The sequence below is a fragment of the Thunnus maccoyii genome, chromosome 7 (assembly GCF_910596095.1).
Source record: "Thunnus maccoyii chromosome 7, fThuMac1.1, whole genome shotgun sequence".
Taxonomy (NCBI): domain Eukaryota; kingdom Metazoa; phylum Chordata; class Actinopteri; order Scombriformes; family Scombridae; genus Thunnus; species Thunnus maccoyii.
This window is the reverse complement of record NC_056539.1, coordinates 18,671,163-18,692,899: the sequence shown is the minus strand read 5'-3', so window position 1 is coordinate 18,692,899 and position 21,737 is coordinate 18,671,163.

Genomic DNA, 21,737 nt, shown 5'->3' with positions numbered 1-21,737 from the left:
ACAATTATTAAAGGTCAAAAGCTTAACACTGTGTCTACAAAGCCTTCGCAGCCTTCTCAGCACGTTTGCAGCAGCAGCTTCAGTAATCCATCTGTGCCTTCACAGGATGTGTTCAGACAGTACTGAGTGTACTGGGTGTCGTCGTTCTGGCAGCACTCAGAGTCCAACACACAATCGCTGTAGTTACGTGTGTAAATTAGAGCAGACTTGAAAACAGACATCTCAAAAGTGAAACATGAGCAAATATGCTGCTTGTGTAGACGGCTGTATTGATTAGAATAGAAATGCATCTGTCTTGTCAGATGAGCATGAGATGGACGACTGAAAAACACAGCTTATACTCTCTCTGTGTACACACTGTGCAAAGGCGATACCAGTGGAATTTGAAATTTGATTACTCCATGCACTCCATGTACTATCAGTGACCTTGTGCAACAAATGTGTTCAGTCCATGCACAGCTTAAGTCTCGCTTTGTTGTTACTGATGAATAATCACTAGCTCTAAGAAAACAGTGGCTTTCAAGCAACAGCTGTGATTGCGGTAGAACTGTTACGGTGTGAAGAGGGAGCAGTGTGATTTTGCAGGCAGTGTGAGGCAGCTTTTTGAACGTGTCAGTATTACCTCTTGCTCCAAGATACTGCTCCATCCTGCAAACAAACAATTCATTGAGTCAAGCCACAGAGCCTGAAAAACACACATACACAGTATATTTCTCATCTTGAAACACTGATTGTCCTGTTGGAGGTGCTAAAATTAAAGGTTAAAGTTTTTAACTTTCAAAAGGCACAATTGGTTCCAGAAACTTGCAGGATGATGCAACTTGTTACAGGTTGGCCCGAGGAGTGCCTGCATCATTCATGGGAAGGACATGTTTACGTGCTGCCTTGTTTTCAAATGGTGTATTTTTCAGTATGGGATGATACATCCTGTCCTCAGTCTGCCCTCTTATTTTCACTGTGAGTGACTCACATGTTTTTTCTGTCTCCTCAGCATATTTAGTAGTTTCACTGCATGACTGGCTTACTATTACTCTGTGAAGCTGAATATATCTATATTTAGCAGAGTTCACCACAAATACAAATGTGAGCAGGACCATGAAATCTGATCACAAGTTGTCAGTTGTCTCAAGACACATTTGAGACATAACCTGAACCACGGTGTGAAATGTAGTCTGCCTTTTTTTTTCTCCATCTCTCTCTCTCTCTTCAAGTTCAAATCCACTTGTCAGCTCAGGCTTCTCTGCAGCTGTCATCATGACAGAAGAACATGTGACCACCAAAAACTAAAGATTAGTGTGTAAAGTGAGGACTTAGCAGGATCGAACAGCATTTTGCGAGTATGCTGGTTCAGTATGTTGCTGCATTTCCTGTTATTAACTGGATGTTTGTGCAAAGCTGGATTCTAAACCAAATTAGAGAAAGGCCTCTTTTTATTCAGTCAAAGTGGTTGGATTGTTTTAGTTCTTATGTATACCTACACTCACCGACCACTTTATCAGGAACACTTAAGCAATGCAGTACAACAGCTCTGCCATAATTCTACTTTTACAAAACATATACACGTTCAGTTTTTGTTGATATTGTCAGAAAAATGATCATTCTACTTTCTGTTTATTTTTGAGGTTGTAGTGAGCGGTAGTGGCGTACTGGAGATGAGATTGAAAAGTGTTCCTAATATTTTCTACCCCATTAACATACAAGAACTGAAAATGTATAAGCTTCATAAAAATAGAATTTATGACGGAGCTGTTGTAATGGATTGCATTAGATTGCACAAGTGTTCCTAATAAAGTGTTTGATGAGTGCATATAATAAGGTAACCTTTAAAGATGAACTCCTTGTCAAGAAGAAAAAGATGTTTTATGTAGAAATTCTTTGTTACGATGTATGATTTAGCTAAAAGGGTGAAGAGGCCATTCTTCATTTCCTACCTCATCTTGTTTGATTCCCACTCATGCTAACAATGTATTCGCACAATACTAGAAGGCATCTTGAACAAAAGCAGCCACAAAGGGGCCAATATTATCTATCTGGCTTCCTAACTACATTATGTGAGTTTGCACAAACATGTCACTTTTTATGCTTTTTATTCATTTTCTCATCTGTGTGCTGATACATTTAAGAGCAGTATCAATGTTTTTTTCCTGATAAAATTAGGACAGCACAGTCCCTTTTCACATTTGTCACGTGAAATAACATGTCGTGATTCTGTTGCCTGGTAACTTTATTCACAGATTGTCATGTTCTGAGTATGTTGAGTGCAAACCTCTCATCTCCATTTAAATACATGCACGTGGCTGCATTTTTTCATTATCTACAACAGCACTGATTGAGACGATTTACATTAGCGTATTACTTTATGTTTAAGGTTTTACGCATTTAACTGACAGGTAATGAAGAAAGAGCAGGAAATGTATTCAGGAGCTTGTTTTTTGACATACTGGCTTTAAGGATTGAGCCTAGGACCTTCTGATTAAAGGGGTTTCTGTTAATCATCAGGTTACCTTTAGGTGCTGTACATGTACAGTACATACTGTCCATAACTGCTCTCAAAACATTTCACAATGCAGTGATGTAAGAGGTTGTGGAAAATATGACCTCAAAATAATCATTATTTGTTCCAAATCACGGTCAAAGTTGATGATGATCTTGAACGTGTCGTGCAGAGCCCAGTGACCCAAATGTTACACCATAATACAGTATATGACTGTATATGACAATGAGAGACTGTACAGGGTGTAGTATAGTATAATGATGCTGTAAATTGATTCATATTGCAGGACTCACAGCCATTAGCCTGCTATGATCCTAAGACTGTGTCTCTGAGCTGTTACAGAGATGGAGGTTTGAGTAACATGAGCACAAAGCCTGCTGTGTGTGAGGGTTAGCCATGTCCTTATGGGGTTGTAGATGTAATTTCCCAGATCACAGTTCATGATACGGCTGTGTAACATGAAGATGTTGTGAGACAGCATTGATGGAGGGGAGACAATGGTCTCATTTAGGAGGCTGGCCAGCGCCAGAGCTGGCTGCTCCTTGTCTCGACATAGAGAGGAACAGGCCATGCTACATGTAAGTTACAGCTACTGGACATGGTGGAGATGAAAGACGTGTGGAGCGGCAGAGTCAGACAGGCACCAGTTATTTATTGTGTCTGTCTGACATGATGCTTGCTTTGTCTCTCGAGTGTTTTTCACTTGAGTTTGAGTGGAGCCAAACCAATGAGCGTTTAGTCAAATCGAGTCCAGAGCACGTCAGCAAAGAAACAGAAATACATCAATACATCAAAGACAAAGATTATATTTCAATTTAAAGGATATGGCTGGAGATTTTCTATATTTTTCTTATTGTCAACAAATCTCATGTGCAGAGCCAAACCAACAATGAACTGAACCTTATTACAAGAATTGTGTGTGTATCCAAAGCCTGATATATCTTAGTCCTCTGTGCCATAGACCTCTATTGAAAACACATTAATGAGCCATTGCACTGGGTGACATGTTCCTTTGCCACAAAGAGTTCTGGGTGCCTTAGTTTGTCTAGAAAAGGCTCCAAAGAGTAAAAACAGTAATAAGTAAGTCAGGCAGATGCTACTGCAGATGCTACTGCAAACGCTACTGCACACGTGCGGAAACACGGTTTTATTTACAGAGCATCTCTAGTTTGTTATGCTACATAACGCAACCTCTTGAGTTTGTACTGAAGTTCTTTCAAAAATTTACAATGTAGTACAGAGTCAAGAGTTAAGAGATGAATGTGAAAACAGCCTTCAAGTGTCAAACTCTGCACATACATCATTCTGCACAGTGAAGCTCAAACATTCAACTGAAGAAAAACAAGAAGAATTAAAGCTGCAAGCAGCGTTGGTCGGAACCTCGCTCTCTGGCCCGTCGGGATCAGATCATTTTGCTTTTTAAAAATGAGGGATATTTATTACAAGTGTGGTGTGCTTTTATTTTGAAAGATTGATTGACAGGATGAGAATTTTCTGCAGGGTGAGACATGTCTGTCTTGCTCACACCTGTGTCATCAAAATCATGCAAGTTTTGGGCCCATTCACTTGAATTTCAATTAGTAAATTGAAAACTCTTGATGAGTTTGTGTGTAAAACAAATTATTTTCCTAATTTTCATCAAGTCTATTTTTAGAAAAGGAAAGACTTTTAACCCACATGACCTGGTCAAAGTTTGATTTGAATGGAGAGTGTGAGTGAACCCACACCTTTTTGAATATTTACTGCTTCCACATAGTTTTAGATACAGACTTCATTTGAACTTTAAATGAGTCACGAGACTTTGACCTACAAATCCTGAATTTACATGTTTTTTCTATCTTTTACTGTTTTTGAGATATTAGAGTCTGAGTTTTAAAGTCTTTTCTTGCTCCTCCTGTGATTTTATAATGAGTATGTATTGCAGAATGTTTCACAGCACTGAGGGAGTGACATCACCAGGAGCAGTTGGAGAGGAGGATTTTAGAGTACGCTTTTTGTGAAATCTCCTCATAAATCCCATTACTTTAACCAAATCTTACATTAAAAATCTTTTTTTTTTTAAATTTCGTGGCGAATACATTGATACAGGTTTGAAAGTGGTCAGACTTATAGTTTAGACGTCAGAAGCCTCTGTTTGACACAAAGTTCATACCTCCCCATTGTTTTACATTGTAAAGGTTATGTGGCACTGCAACTTCCAGGGCTTAAATCCAAACCATTCGAGTTATTACAAAGTTTTTAACAACTTTTTTTCAGCACAGTGTCATAAGTTATGTATCAAAGTTTAACGCATTAACGCCCTCGAAGGAGATAGCGTTTGTTCGGGGGCCAAAATTGGGGCAAAGTCTTAGTTTGAAAGGCTGATTGCAGACTTCTTGTTGGATTTAGGTCAGGGGTGTCAGCATATGATTTGTAGGTCTTGATGAGACGAATAATTGAGTTTTGGTTTGATCTCTCTACAACATTCCTACAGGCCGTGGCGGCTATTTTTGTTTCATAGGTGGCACTAGAGAGCACATTTTTACATTTTATAGAATTTTTCACCAGACCTGATGTGCATGAGTTTTTGAGCATGTTTAGGGGGTCAAATTTAGGGTTTAAGTCCCGTAATAATAAAGAAAGAAAGAAAGGAAGAAACAAACAAGTAAACAAACACACAAAAAACAATAGGGTCCTCGCCCTTAGGTGTATTCAGAGTCTTGGTTAAGGACACTCCATCTAGAGGGGATACATTGCCTTATCACAGGAACTGAGTATTTGACCTGTAACAAACTCTGTGCTAACAGTGAATACAAACAGGTTGAATGAAACATCAACATACGAATATAGGAACAGCTCACAAAGAGCCCCATTACAAGTTTTGGACAGAATTAGAGCCTGTTATGCAAGACCAGTCTTCTGTAATGAGGTTGTGTTCATGACTTTGTAGAGCATGAATAATGTGGTTGCCTGAACTTAACCAACTTACCAAGTTCGCTTATATAACGAGGACTATTTGAATTTAATGTGCATGTAAGCCAAACACCTCTAGCGACATTAGTCAGTTCATTCGTTCTTTATCTTGAAGGCCAAATGGCCTTTAGGACCGTCATGTGATACTAACGCGCCAATGGAGCAAATAGGGTCAACTAGGTGAAAATTTATAGAAGCTGCAGTGCATCTGATGATAATTTCATATGCAGCAGCCTGAAATAACAGAAGGCCAAGTGTATCAGTTACACACTGCTGGTGGCGTAATTTAGGTTTTCAGCACAGGTTGTCGGAAGGATCCAGAGAGACGCCAAGATAAGAAAAAGCCAGAGAGAGAGGAGCCGCAGAGAGCAAAGCTGATTCCCTTCACTACATCATACACCACAGTCCTATTAAGAAAAAACAACTTAATGAAATAGCAGGTCAGGATCTAAGTTCCTATTACTCAGAATGAAAGTACACTGAACTCATAAAAAATGATGCAAACTCGTAAAACCTGTAAGTCACTTTCTCATTATTTGTGGTGAGAGGGCTGCCTCGCCTCCTCTGGGGTTTAGTTGTATTCTAGTGACTATTGATCTCGGCACTCTAATGCAATCTGGCTCCCCCTTCACCGCTTATTGACGCTGGGGTTTTAGACTAATGCCCTCTGAATAAACAATGATGTGATCATGTGCAATAAATGAGAACAAATGTGGCACAACAACAGGCACAGAACAGTCTGAACCATACGAGAAAACAAGCAAACAGCATCTGTAAAAACACATAATGTGGTGTGTCAACCTGATAGAAGCGTGATAATCTCAGTTATGTGCTTTAAAAGTTTTTGTTACATCATTTATCTTTCTTACACTCAAATGACGACTGTGAATGCCACTTGATATAAAAATTATTTTTATTATGACCCGCATCATTTAAAATTATCCAACATGGTACTAAAGATATTTAAAATAAAACTGTACGGTTGATATGAAGTTACACAAATAACCATTATATAAGATGTTCAGTAGAGCTAGATATACAGGCGATATATTGGTTAATATTAGCTTATTGCAGATGTATCAATATCGGTGTATATGTTGGCGATAAGTAACAAGAAATTGAAGTACAGAAATGGCAAACTAGGTTTGACGTAATTTATATATAATTTGTCCATCAAAGAGCACTGACAAGATGATTTTTCAACTGTAAAATGTCAAAGTTCAAAATGTATCTTGGTCACAATTCTTAAAAAAAAAACAATTCTAATATCAAGATTGTTAAAAAAACATTGCTGGCTGAGATATCATTACCAAATTTTTAAAACTCCCAAATGTCGATATCAGTATCAGCCTCAAAAATCCAGTATCGGTTGGGCTTTCAGCATTTGTACTTTTCAAAATTGTGGAGAGTCATTTAACTGTTTGTGAAGTCATCTTCTCACTACCTCATTATATTATACCTCAGTATTATGAGGAGAAAGAATTCATAATTACAATAATTTTGTTGAATGATGAATAATGACACCTTGTGGCACCATTCATGAAAAGATGCAATCTACGGTTTGCATGTTGGCTATTTCACCTCACCTGTCTTCACACCTGTCACAGCGAGTCTGCTCACAATAACCATCATGTTTCCAGACTATGTGCTGCCTGCTGCACTGTAACAACATACAGTGCAGTAGTTGTAGCGCAGAAAACAGATGAAGCACAGATAAAAAAAGGAAGGTTATACATAGGATTGCAGAATCTTTACTGTTTTGTGGAGGAGTTACTTGGACAAAATTCAAGAAATCATTTTATAAACTATTAAAATGCAAAATATCAACCCGAATGAATAAATGTGTTATCGTACCAACACCTTAATTAATAAATAAAGTCACTAAATATATATTAGTCATGTATTTGCTCTTTTACAGTATTTATTTCAGGGTTGACCTTTGCTGTACAGTGCACTAATTTATTTTATTTTATGTTTCGCAGAAATGCTCTCAATGGGCTGCAGTGTTTAGCTATCGATTTCTGTGCAGTGGATTGCCATTGACTTTGCAAAGGGAGATTAAATTGTCACGCTGTGGAGGAATGAGACTAACTAATGACTAACTGGGAATTAATGGCTTCCAACAGTTTTCCCGAGTCACCTCGGGGAGTAGTTAACTTCATACAAGCTGAGGAGTTGGTATTGTTTTAGAGAAGCCCTCAGTTTGATTTAAGAAGAATAAGAAGTTAGTTCTGAAATTAAGTAAATAATCATATTGAGTTCAAGTGCTATACAGAAAAGTTCCACTCACTTGAGTTGACATAATGTATATTTGTTTCACTGCATAGAACATCTTAAGTGACACTGGAAAAAAAAAGATAAATAAAACAAGTAACAAACATATTATGTAACTGTTTTCCCAGCTGGCTTAGGGGAAAGGCTGAGAGACAGAGGAACAATGGCAATCAGCATGATGTGCGGCTGTATTCAGGTTTAAAGGGATAATTTGATTGAATGCCAAAAGAGCAAGGAGACGAGGACAAGCAAAGTAAATTACTGAAATTGAAAAGACTCACTGGTGAAAAGTTGTCCTTCTCTCTACAGTACATGTAGCTACTTTTCCTCAGCCTTCTGTGTCTGGATTCTTAATATATATATGTATATAGTTCAACTGTAATTTAAAATATTTCTGTGCTTGAAACACAGAATGAGTGGGAATTCAAATCAAATCAAATTTATTTATAGAGCACATTTCATACAGAAAGCAACACAATGTGGTTCACTAGGCCAAGAGCAATAAATGTATAATGACATAAAATAAGAGCACAGCTGACATCCTTGTGTTGTTTCCCTTTGCAGTGATGAGAGGTCTGTAGCAAAAATGCTGGAGTTGTAGTTTAATTGCTGCTAGCAACAACAGTATTGATTTTGTTCATTCACATCCCAGCATGCAAAGCACACCTGGCAGCTGAGCTGTTTAGCTCAAACTTACAGAATACACCTAGTAGTTGGGTCTGATCCAGGTTGGATCACGTTCCCACTGCAAACAAACCACTCCAGAATTATTTTGGGACCAGACAGAGACCACTTTCTGAAAGGGTCTCGGTTGTTTTGGTGTATTTAGATCTGCCTAAATGAATCGTACCAAGGGGTTAACAATGCAGGTTTGAAGACAGCCTTAGTTTAATGTGTTAGGATACATATAAATATAGATATTTATGTAAATATAAAGTTGAACTGATGTTGAAGAGAATGTCATTGTCATAGTTTTGCAGATATTAGACAAAATCTAATTTTGACCTGTTGATCGTGCTAAAGGAAAAGTCAGAGGATCACCAAAGTCATCAGAATTCATCCTCTGGGCATCATTAGTATTGTACCAAATTCCATAGCGATTCATCCATAGACTGTAAAAAATAATGGCCGTAGCCATCTTGAAGTCCCCCATTGGTTTGTGGACCTGCACTTTGAAGCCTTGAGTTTGGCATTTTGACCATCGCCATCTTGGATTTTTGGAGCCAGAAGTGATGAGAAGTGACCATATTTGGATGAGAGGGTGGAGCAGACCCTAGCGTTAGCTGCCAGCTGCTAGCTGCTAGCTTTGTTAGCACAGTGCACTTACAGTCTATGGTTAACTGTGATAATGCTAATGCTAATTTTCACTAGCATCCAACTCCTTGGAGGGTCTTTTTGTTTTAACACTGAACAAGACTTTTTTAGGCAACTAAAATGTTACAATTTACTTTCATGAACTGAAAACACACTGAAATAGCGATGGCTACGGCTATGCCTACTCTATGAATCACAGGCATGGATGTATTATAAGAGCTGGATACCAGACTAAAATGGCACCCATCCAGTCCTATAGGAATTGCTCGCCTGGCACATATGCCAAAAAAGTTTCTAGCTTCTGAATAGCTTGCGAATATGCGCAGTAGTGTTGAGACATTTTACAAATGTCAAACTCATGGTGACACTAGAGGAAATGTGAGGGAATCACGAAAGTCAGTAGGCTTCATCCATTTGGGAAATGAATGTGTGTACAAACTGTCATGGTTATCCACCCAATTATTGTTGAGATATTGCCATTTTGACTAAAGTGGTGGACTGACCGACAGACTACCACTACCATTCATAGTGCCATGCTACGAATGTGGCTTAAAACAACAACATTGAAATATTAAAACATTACAACTGAAAAAGAGAAATAAAAATGCACATACAAGTGAGTTAAGTATTACAAGTCAAATAACACAAATTCCCAGAGATACATTGTCCAAAAAATTTTAAAAATGAAAAAAAAGGATGAGATACAAGAGTAGGACATTTTCTATTAAATAAAATTAAAAGTGGGGAATATCACACTGATATTGCAAATTCTAATTTGCTATAGCCACAAGCCACAAAACAGAAATGTAATAATGTCTATTTTAATTTCCACTTCTACGGTTGTAGAATCGAAAATAGATAAGAGAGAGAAGCTGCTATTGAGAAGATACGTTGAGTGCTGCTTTTAACAGGATTTATCAATTATTCTCTCGGCTATAGTGATGGATTAGTCAAGAGAAAGAGGGCAGAGCACATGAGATTACATCGGTTTTGAAGCCTATTGATCTCAAGGTGATCCTCCATGCAAATTCCCTCCAAACCCAGAGGTACAGACTCAAACTGCAGTATGTGCACGTGTGCCTGTACATACATCAAGGCCCTGTAGCAAAGACAGACAGCAACTGAGAGTTTGACATTGAGGATTACTGCAGTTATGTCTCTGAATACATCAACCAAAGGTGGTGCAGCTGATCAGACCTGTGTGGCCGTACTGTGTGATTTAAAAAAAAGTAGATGCTAAATGATAAAAAATATACAGAAAAGTGCAGGTGAGATAAAAAAAGGAGGCTTGTAACAAAACATCTCTCCTCAAAACAATGAAAAGTAAAAATGAGTAAGAGCAACAAAACCTTTAATTTTGCAGAACTGTCTGAGCATTAACCATGTAGAGGTTTTCCTTATTTCAACTCCTAAAGAAACATAATGCTAGAAACAGTCATCTTTTTTCTTATCAAAGGTCATGCGTCACCTGATGGCTCCCAAATGTGTCCCAAAAATCTTTTCACTGCACCTCCCACCACTTCCCTGACAACTTATTTTTGATCTTGCAGTACTTTCTGTCCACGCAACCACAATGAAAGAACCACAAAAGCATCGAAAAGGGCCAACAAGTTGTCATCCAATTATGTTTTCACCAACAATTTTTCTGAGCATGTGCCACGTGAGCTGCAGATGTTCAGTGCTTGTGATTTCAAACCAATCAAGCTTTCACCTTATCGTCCCAAGGTTGCCTTGAAAAGCAGCACCTGAATAAAGGAAAAGGAGGAGTTGGGGGATTGGATGTCAAGAGGTCTGTGGTCAGTGTTGTCTGGACAGAAAGCAGCTTTTTCCCTTATTTAGTATAGAATCAAACTAGGGATGTTGCAGTTATATGGTTTGCATCTTAACCACTCGGCCATAATGACAACCCAAGAGGGTGTTTTTGAGAACAGCTGACATGTCGCACTCTTTGAGATAGGTCTAATAAATTCCTGGTTGCAATCTAGACTGTACAAGGCATGTCAGATTGTGTGATGAATGTCTGCTGAATTATAGTTCTATTATGTAAATAGAACAAAAATAAATTAAATTAAACACTGTAATTACACTGTAAATGGGGTTTCTATGGCTCCTGTCTGTCATGGCAGTCCATTTACCATTAATGTAATGCCATCCTACTTCTTTATTCAATAGTGTACGTGTAGGGATGGAGAAAAACATGAGATGGTAAATCATGAAACAAAAGTGGTGAAATGGATTCAAACTTTCACACGATTTGCATTTTGGCAGCATGAGTTTTTAAAGGTGAACACCACTGCTGATGTTGTTGAATCAGCTGTATGACAGTAAAAGACCTTTTTCACAGCAGACATTTTGACTTGTCAGCACAGGTGTAACTAATAACATTATCAATGATTCTTTTCCATTTAAGTGCCCCAGTAAACCAAACCAGTGTGCCAGCACGCACAATACAAAGTCCCTGAAACATGCAAACGTAAAAACAATGCAACCATGATTTATGTTGTCAATTACACCTGTTCTTTTTCCAGGTGTGACACATTCAGATATCTGCTGTGAAAAAGGTCTATTAGCTAACATTTTGTCCTTTTTTCTCTGTTGCATGAATAATAATTTTGAATCTCATCGGGCATTTCATTGTTGTCTGATCACCTTCATTTTATTTTTGTTTAAAGTAAATAGCAAAGTGACAGGAACATAAATAAAAGCTGATGATGGAGGTGGACACAATGTTTTTGATTTATTTTGCATGCACTCACATATCACTCTGTTACTCAAGTAGCAGCCAGAGAAACGTTTACAGTCTCACGTGCGACTTCATCATTAATAGCCCATTTTTATACCTCAATTTCCGGTGACTTCTGACGCAAACAATACTGTCGCCTTTAGGAGAGTGAAAAAGCAAAATGTGTCCGTTTTTCATCCATTTTTTCCATTTTGCTTTGAGAAAGAGGGGGAGATGAGAGGAAGGTAATAACTGGTTTCACGGTACCATGTGAATAAACAAACTCATTTCCAAGGCTTGTGCAGGCCAGATGGCGACAACACGTGCCGTCACTAAGAGCCTTTATGTGAGTCTCCTCTCATCTCTTTCTTTAGCTCTTATCACTCTTTTTTAAATTATTTGTTTGTGTCTCAAGGGAATCTAAACAGAGAGGCGGAGTTAAGTGTGAAAGAAACACTAGTGGCATCAAACTCATTACCTCCTCTTCAAACAACCATGGCTAGTGTCGTTCTAGAGCTCGATTGAAACCTCTAAACTCTTACAGCTCTTACAACCTCACACTTTCCTTTATCAGACTCTATTTTCTTCTCTCTGCATTTTCCCTTCTAACTCAAACTGTGGGTACAAATATCCTCCACAGCACCACATACAGTATAGTGTCTGTCTTGATGGTCAGTAAACTGTGGAGGAAAGACTTAACTGTCAAGCTGGAGCTGTTAGTGGCTTAGATCAGAGACCTGATGGCCCCTGGGTATTTAGAGAGAGCTTTGATTGGCTTCATTAGTGACAGAAGACGACGTGATTTTCTTCCCTCTCTTTCTCTCCTCATGGTGAGACTGAGAGATGAAGTGGAGGCAGCTTTTAGAGAGCAAAAGATTCTGCTGAGGAATCTGTGAGCACACGTGTTTCTCGACTTGAATACATCATCCGTCACCAAAGCGTCCTCGCCCGCTGAGCGAGTGAGCTTCACTTAATGAATCTTACTTCTACACTCACTTAAATTTACTTATGCATATATGTTTTTGAGTCCGTATGTCAGAATTACAGTTAATAACTCTTTGAAACTGAGAGTGGAGACACACAAAACTAAAACAGGCTTAGAAAAATACATCTCTGTGCAGAGAGCCTGATGTTCATATTGTGAAATGAGCTCATGCCACATCTTCCAATGTGTTACTCAAAGATGTGGCATGGTCCATTCAAGAAAACCTCCAATTCAATGTAAAACTAAGACGTTTTCTACCACAAAAGAAATTTAAATTCTTAGAGATTAAACCAATAACTATGAAAATGTGTATACTTAAACTGAACCATTAGAGGCATCCACAATGGTTTTTATAAAAGTAGTGTATTTAGTTTTATTTATTCAAAGTGGGAATCTATTAGTTGGGACTAAGTCCATTGCTAGTAACAAATCAAAGATGCAAAACATGTTTTTAAAGCACAGCTGTCTGCTTTACTCAAAAGCATTTATTGAAAGCACTAGGGTTACATTAATAAGGCAACCAGGCTTGAGAGGCATTTCTATTTCCCTAATGTGCTGAGTGGCTAACATGTCCGTAAACATGTCTGTAGATTTCCATTTTCTGTCTGCATTATGGAAAAGTGCAATTATAATGTCTGTCCCCAAGAAACCTCACCATTAGCAGAACAATGATTCATATTAACTACTTGGAGACTAGCATTTTTGCTATCCCAGTGGTTATGAAATATTGTTGTTTGTTAACTTAAGCTTAGCACTTACCATGGTGCACCCAGCAGACAACCTCCTAAAATGCTCTGCAACAGTGGGTGAAGCCCTTCATCATTAAATTGCACTTGGTTCTGGCCACCAGCATCCAGCAGGTCAGAGTTAATGAGAGCCTGTCAGAGGCGATGACCATCAGCTCTGGCACTCCTCAGGGGAGTGTGAGTTCGCCTGCTCTCTTTCACTGGCTAAAAACTATATTTGTTCTCAGTAAAATAGTTAATTGTTTTGTCTGTAAAATGCCAGAAAACAGAAAAAAAGCCCACCCCAGAGTTTAAGATAACATATTCAAATTGTGTGTTTTGTCCTATTGACAGTCCAAAATCCAAAGATGTTCGGTTTACAGTGATGTCAAACTGGGAAGAGCAGCAAATCTTCACATTTTAGAAGCTGGAACAGGGATAAGTTTGGTATTTTTCCCACAAAAAACATTAATTATTAATCAAACTAGTTCCTGAGTCATTTTCTGACAATCAACACATTGATTAATTGACTAATCGTCTCACCTCCAGTTACACTTACAATTACTATGCATGACTCACCACACCATCCTCTTTCAAATGACTGATTACTGTGCATATGTCACTTAAAATCAGTGACATATAACCATGTGCAGTGAAGACTTCAGCCTCAATTCGAAAATATGTTTTGAGCTCAAATGCCTTTGTGACCACTCACCTGTAGATGTACATGGCAGCACACATGTCAGCTCTTTTAAATGCCACGGCATACACACACACGCACACACACACAAGGCCAAGTGAAAGCATCTATTCCAAGTTTTATCTGTTAGAGTATTTCAGTATGGTTTAGTCTCAATCACACAGATGACCTTGAATATTGTAGAAGTCAGATATTAACTTGCACTTAAAGGTAATTTTAGACCAAACTGTCATTAGACAGACAGTACATTTGTTTATCACTTTGCCAGCTTTGATTTCAGTGCATGCAGATGTCAAGGACAAAGAGAAGTGGATAAAGGTATTTGCTGTGCTTAAAGCTGGAGAATTGCAAATGACACCGTAACTATGGTAACTGTCTCATGTTATCACCTGTGTGTAAGGTTTGTACAGATGTAGGGCAATCAGGTTGGGAAGAGGGGAACATTTCTGATGACCTGAGGTGAGGAAGAGCTGAAAAAAAAGGTTATTTAAATTTAACAGTTGTAGTCGGTTGTGGAAATTGGTCATGATTAATTTTAGCCCTGGTCTGCTCTGAATGCTGTCAATGAAAATACATAAATAAAAAGGTTAAAACAAGCAACAGAACAAATGCCAGACAGACCATGTTTACAATTTTGGGTGAAGCACATATTCGTCCTGTTTCCATAATGTCTGTTTCCATAATGTCTTCTAATGGAGGATGCATCTTGTGTCTTTAATCTGTTTTGAAATTCTGAGAAAGTTTCTCAAGGCCAGAATCTCTGCTATCAGCAAATCTTTTATGTGGCGTCTTTTAATTTCATGCTTAGTTGAAACTGTGTGTATATCTCTTTGTGCCACCAGTGAGGCCGGCAGCAGTCACAGAGCTCTTGTCAGTCCGCCCTAAATCATTGCAGCCATTTACAACCTGATACATAAAGTAAATTTATACCATTTCTTTAATGAACCTGGCTTGTATGTCGTTGTGTGTTCGTGGACACTACGCATTCAGTGTCGACATTCAAATGGTGCCATTTAAAGTCTTTTTGTTTCTTCACTGGTTTCAAAGTTAAGCTGACTTTCAAACCAAAAAAATAAATAAAGAAATAAATGAATGTCGCCGTATTGAGTTTTCTGTCCTCGATCCACCTGCAGTAACCTCCCACTCACCTCATCCTTCCATCCCTGAATCAAGGCTTTTTGTTGCCATCCACCATTCATCCAACCAGTCAGCCATGGGCAAATGTAATACTCTAAAGGGCCCTGACTGATTTTATTAATCAAAACTAAAGCAAGCAGCTGGCAAATGGGAGGAAAGAGGCCATGGCTACAACTACATAGTGTGTTTTCTCATTTACTAGCCCAAGCTTTGTATTTCTTCTCTTAGTTTACAGAATATAGTGATTCAGATTAGAGTAAATTAATACTAGATGCAAAGAAAGACTTTGAGATTAAAGGCCCACTCATTAATGCAACATGGTGAACAGTGCCATACCATAATTGTCATTTCATTATCACCCTGGAAACTGTGGGCATAATTCCTTCCTGCTGAATTGAAAGTCCCTCTCTCGCTCTCTGACACACTCTTTCTCGCTTCTGTCTCCATCGCTTTCATGTCAAATTATCCGTGTGAAATAGTGGCTAAGTGCAAGTTAATTATGGGAACGACAGACAGGGAGAAAGAGGGAGAGGAGTGACCAGTCTGGCCAATCCTTCATTTTCCCAGTTACACTGCAGCCAGAGATCTGCCCCTGGCTGACTGGAGCGCCAATTAACTTCCACCGTGAGAGGCTTTAGGAAACCTCTCTGAGCCGGTTGTGTGACCTGACTTTCACCCTGACATCGCTGTATATTAACAACTAGCCAATGAGACCATAATGAGATCACGCCCAGGCAGTGGGTGTAAAGTACTCTGTATCCCTCAGGACAAAACTTTGGCACAACATGCCAACTGGAAATCCTAAATGAGCTGTGACAGACACAGCGCCCCCCACAGGACACCTCATGGGATTCATATGAGGTCATAAACCCTCTCCAAGCTAACAAAACGGCATGTGTGTAACAGAATAATTAAAGCTCAAAGGTCAAGCTTTTTGTGCTTTCAATCACATCTTCATCAGCAAATAGTGTACTTATCACGTGACTCACATTCCACACTTACATTAGGTCACATGATGACACCTGTGCCATCTACATCTACTGAATAAAGACCGTGAGATGTGGTTGAGCTCTGAAAGCTGGTCGACATCTGAGCTTTTTTCCTTGTTGCATGCATTAAAGGTCAAGAATGAAATTTCATGCTCAAAAACACATGAAGAGTGGCTGAACTTCCCACGATTCCCCCATTATCCATGCAAGGGAAAACAGCTGGTCCACTGTTCAACAACCAGAGCAGAGTCCACATTGTTCCTCCTAAATGCAAGATAGGAGGAGCAGGAGATTTTTGTTGCTTTCATTCCTGGAGTTTAATCTAAAGAGAAAACCTATACATTGTTGTCTTTTAGCTCTTATCACAACACACCAACAGGTGTAAACATGAGGCGTTGATAGATGCAGTTTTAAAGGTTGTATGACTTCCTCTTACTGCTCCACAGTTATCTAAAACTTCATCTCCTATACATTTCAATGTTTCTCTTTATTCATATATGAATGATAAATCATGTATTTCCATTGTGTGCATGAGTGGTATCAACATATTAACACATTTCTGACCTGCTTTAAGTAGCTCTGCCTGGTTGTTGGCTGGTTGTTTTCTTTGGCTTAGTTGTAAATTAAAAATCAATTTAAATCATAATTTAGCTTTTGAATTCATACTGTGGTAATGTGACATATCTACAATCTCACAATCCTGTGGTCAGTTTACTTTGCATTTGCCCCAAAAGCAAACAGCAGTCGAGTTTACTTGGAAGTGAACAGAGACCAACTTTTTAAAGCTTTCTTGGTGTGATTGTTTGGTCCGCATGAGTCTGCGGTCACACCAACCTAAAGAAAGCGAACAAACCAACCAGACAGGTTCATATTAAATGCACCAAAATTTGATTCATATAACCTTTGTTTTTTTTTTTCTCCACTGTTCACTCAACATCCCACCATTCTTTCTTTCCCTCCTAGAGCTCCCACAGCTTTCTGAATCACACATCAATTTAACAAAGTACAAATATTCAGCACTTTCAACACTATTGGCAATGATATAAATAGCGATCAACATAAAAGAAAACAGAATATTGAAGTATTACACTGCCACTGACAATCTCACAATACATTTTACATTTTATGCCTATGGTGCTGCCCAGCACACCCCCTGAAAAAATATCAGAACAGTTATGAAAAAAAACTTTTGCAACATTTGAACTCATGAAATGCAGAGAAATGTATTATTGGCAGCAAGAGAGAAAGAGAGAGATAGTGAGGGGTTTAAGGTGCAAGTTGATGAGACAGATTGCTGAGTGGGATTTAAGATGACAGCAGTGGCCGCTAATGGCTGTAATGGGCTGTAGAACGGAGGTCTGGACCACATGGATAGACAGGTCATCAGTATACATACATTATATGTAGACGTATAGAGGTGTATTCATACCAGAATCTTTTGAGTGAGAACAAGACAAGACACGGTTCAATCTTTTATCAGTCTGAAACTCAAGATTTTGTAGAGTGCAGGGAGAGATTCGTACAGTAACTACAGAACAAATTGAGCACAAAGGCACACGCACAGGAGGACAGGATGACACTTCCAGGTCTTTTTTTTTCTCTGCCTGCTATCATGAGGAGTATGCATACAGAGGATACAAACTCAAGAAAGCAGCATTGAAGGTGTTGAGCAAAGAAATGTGTATGCTTCCTCTGTAGGCTGAGGAAGTTCATTATGCCCACAAGTCTTTTCTTATTGTCTCTCAGCACTTGAATTTGTCCCTGCATGTTCAAAAAATCTTTATAGATTGGATTGATTATGTCATTACAGAAAATGTGTAATGATCTTTGACATAAACCTTTCAACAATAACAATACACAAATACATAAATTAATAAATTAACACCCAACAAATAAGCAGTAAATATACCTGTAAATAAAATAAAAACTGGGCTATATTCAGGATTCCTTATTATTTTTATATCTTATTAGCAGATTTTCTGATTTTAAATTGCTGCTCATCTAATTTTCTTGTTTGGTTACTATGTTATAAATTTCTATACAGTCCATTGGAGCTGCAACGATTAGGTGATAAATCAATTAGTTACCAACTATTAAATTAATCTCCAACTCTTTTGTCAACCAGTTAATCGTTTTGAGTCATTTTTTAAGAATAAAATGTCCAAATTTGCTGATTCCAACTTCTCAGATGTCAATATTTTCTGGTTTCTTTAGTCTTCTATGATAATTAACTAAATATCTGCAGAAAAATACTGCCAATGCCTAAGCATAACCATAAAAAGGTTTAATAATGCTGTAGTCAGTACATGCAGATATTGTACTTCAACACTGGATATTTTGATGGGAAAAAATGACATATCTTGTCACTGAACATTTCAGTTTAACACATTCAGTATCAATATTTTTGAAACTTACCAAATATGTTCATTAACAACATTTTCTCATCATGTCACTATGCCTTCAAATCATGTCATTTAATAGTATATAAATGTAGTGGACCATAGTGACCTTACTGAAAGCAGGGTCAAGGCTCATGTGCCGAGACCCTGAAAGACAGAAAGCAGATAAAAAAACTAGGGGGACATCTGAGGTAGTTGCCCTGCAAGCATCCTAACAACATGAACACATATCATTAATGCAGACCATGAAAAGAAACATAAAAATTAATACAGTACATGAATTTCACCATTTAGTATCTTTAAAATGTTACAAACGGGTGGGATAACAGGTAGAGTGCAGCTTTGTTAACATCTTAAAAAGCTGTTCTATTTTGTTTTAAACATGTAGATGTCAGTTTGTTAGTTTTAGTTAGTTTTTACCTTGGACATCACACTTGGTTCTCTAAAATTGGATGATTTTATCTCTGACCATAAATGTATTATGTTTGATACTTTTTTACATCCAACCATTTTAACCCAGGAGCACACTGTAAAATGTCACCTCATTGAAAGTCAGTGAGAGATTCATTTTCTTCTACGTTTTCTGCATTGAATCAAGGTGGGCCATCATCTTCGCATATTGATGACATGGTCAACCATTTTAATGATATATGTGCATCTGCTCTAGAAGCCGCTGCCCCTCTTAAGACCAAATCAGTTTCTAAAACCAGTTAATCTCCCTGGCTAAATGATGTCATCCCCTCTGTGAAAAGATCATTTAGACAAGCAGAGTGTAGGTGGAAAACCACACAACTGCTTGTCCACTATACATAACACTTTATATATCTTATCCTTTTTTGTAGATAAAATCAAGAGAATAAGAGCATCTATCGTGCTGCCAGTCCCCCCCAACCCCCCCAGCCACCATACTGATCCATTGCACACCTGTTCTATCTTACTAGATCAATTGTCTCTCTCTCTTTCAGTGATTTGATTGATACCATTTCCCACACTTGTTCTTCCATGTGTCCCCTTGACATTGTGCCTCCCAAAATTACTTAAAGAAGCCATTAGTATTATTGGACCAGTCCCTCTTGTCAGGCTATGTTCCTGAATCCTTTACAGTGGCCTCAGTTCAACCCTTTAAAGAAACCGCACCTAGATCTTAGCATACCAACAAACCACAGACCTATTTCTAAGCTACCTTTTACATCAAAGATTTTATAAAAATTAGAGAGAGAAGAAGAAAAAAAATTAGAGAAAAAAATTAGAACATTTGATAGATACCAATCAGGCTTTCACCAGAAACACAGCACTGAGACAGCTTTCCTCAGGGTCGCAAATTATATTCTCATGCAGTTAGACAACAGTGAAACTGCCATTTTAGTTCTTTTAGATTTGTCTGCGGCCTCTGACACTATTGATCACACTTTTCTAATTGATCGGCTTGAAAAATGGATTGGGGTAGCACTAAACTGGTTTTCCTCTTATTTATCCAACCGAAAGCTTTTTGGACCAGCTGATGACAAGGCATCCACCTGTGCTGCTCTGACTTTTGGGGTGCCTCAGGGGTCAATTCTTGGACCCATTTTATTTTCATTATATATGCTCCTCTTAGGACACTTGATCCGTCAGTTTGGTTGTGTGTTTTATCATTTCTATGCTGATGATACACAACTTTACTTATCCATTAGGCCCGGTGACCTCTCAAATTTAATTACTCTGCACAAGTGTCTGGCCGAGATTAGTAACTGGATGTCTCATTTTCTTCAATTAAATCTCAGTAAATCTGAAGTTCTGGTTTTCGAACCAGATCAGGTCTCTACTAACATCTTCCAGCACCTCGATTCATTGGCTACTAATAGAAAAATTGTTTTCCAAAGACCTAGGCATCATTTTTGACTTCCAAGTTAAATTTGATAAACATGTCAAGAAAGTTATTCAGTCCAGCTACTTTCACCTGAAGAATACTGTAAAAATACACCCACTGTTATCTTTCCAGCAGTCTGAAATGGTTACCCGTGCTTTTGTGTCCTCCTGGTTAGACTACTGTAATACTCTTTATTCCTGCCTAAGACAAGACACTGTTACCTGGTGACAGTTAGTTCAAAACCCTGCAGCAAGATTACTCACTAAGATCTCATATAGCTCTCACATCACCCTGGTTCTGATGTTACTACACTGGCTTCTGATTAAATTTACGATTCAATTCAAGATCCTTCTCCTCATCTGTAAGGCTTTGAGTGATGTTGCTCCAGAGTATATTGATGAGCTACTAATGCCTTATACCTCTGCCAGGCCCCTCAGGTCCTCTGAGCAAGGCCTGCTAGTTGTATCTCATTTAAGCCTGAAAACACAAGGGGACTGTGTGTTTGATGTCCTGGGTCCCACGCTGTGGAACAGTCCGCCTGGGAGTTTAGTCAGCAAACTCTCTTGGGTGTTTTAAGTCACAGCTGAAGACCTAAGTGTTTTTGTGCCTAAGTTATTATCATAGACTATAGTTATCATATACACTATTTTGATTTGAGATGTCTTTAACTGTTTTTTGTTTTTATTGTGCTATGTCTCCTGTTGTAATTGTTTCTTTTACTCATCTTTTGTTCTTTTAACCTTTCATCCCTTTGTAAAGAACTTTGTAACCTAGGTTTTGAAAGGTGCTATATAATTAAAACGTTAATTACTTACTTATTTATCAATTCCATTACTCTAATAAAGTTAAAATTACCAAAATAAAGGTGTGACTAATGCCTGTGGTTCTCAATACTGAGTTGAAAAATGAGAGATTGCTGGAGAGAGCACAAAGTGTTCCCTCCTCTCTCACTGCAGAAATCAGTCAGCTGAACAGTATGAAAAGATGTGTTAAGATACGCCATCCCTTTCGTTCTGTCTCTTTCTGTCTCTCTCTTTCCTTGCCTTACACCCCCCCAACACTTTATCCTCTCTCTCTCTCTCTCTCTCTCTCTCTGTTTCTTTATCATTTGTCTTTTTCTTCTGACAAGATGCAGGCACTCTTCCCCTTCCTGTGTTACAGAATACTAGTGAATCACAGGCTAATGCCTAGTTGAGA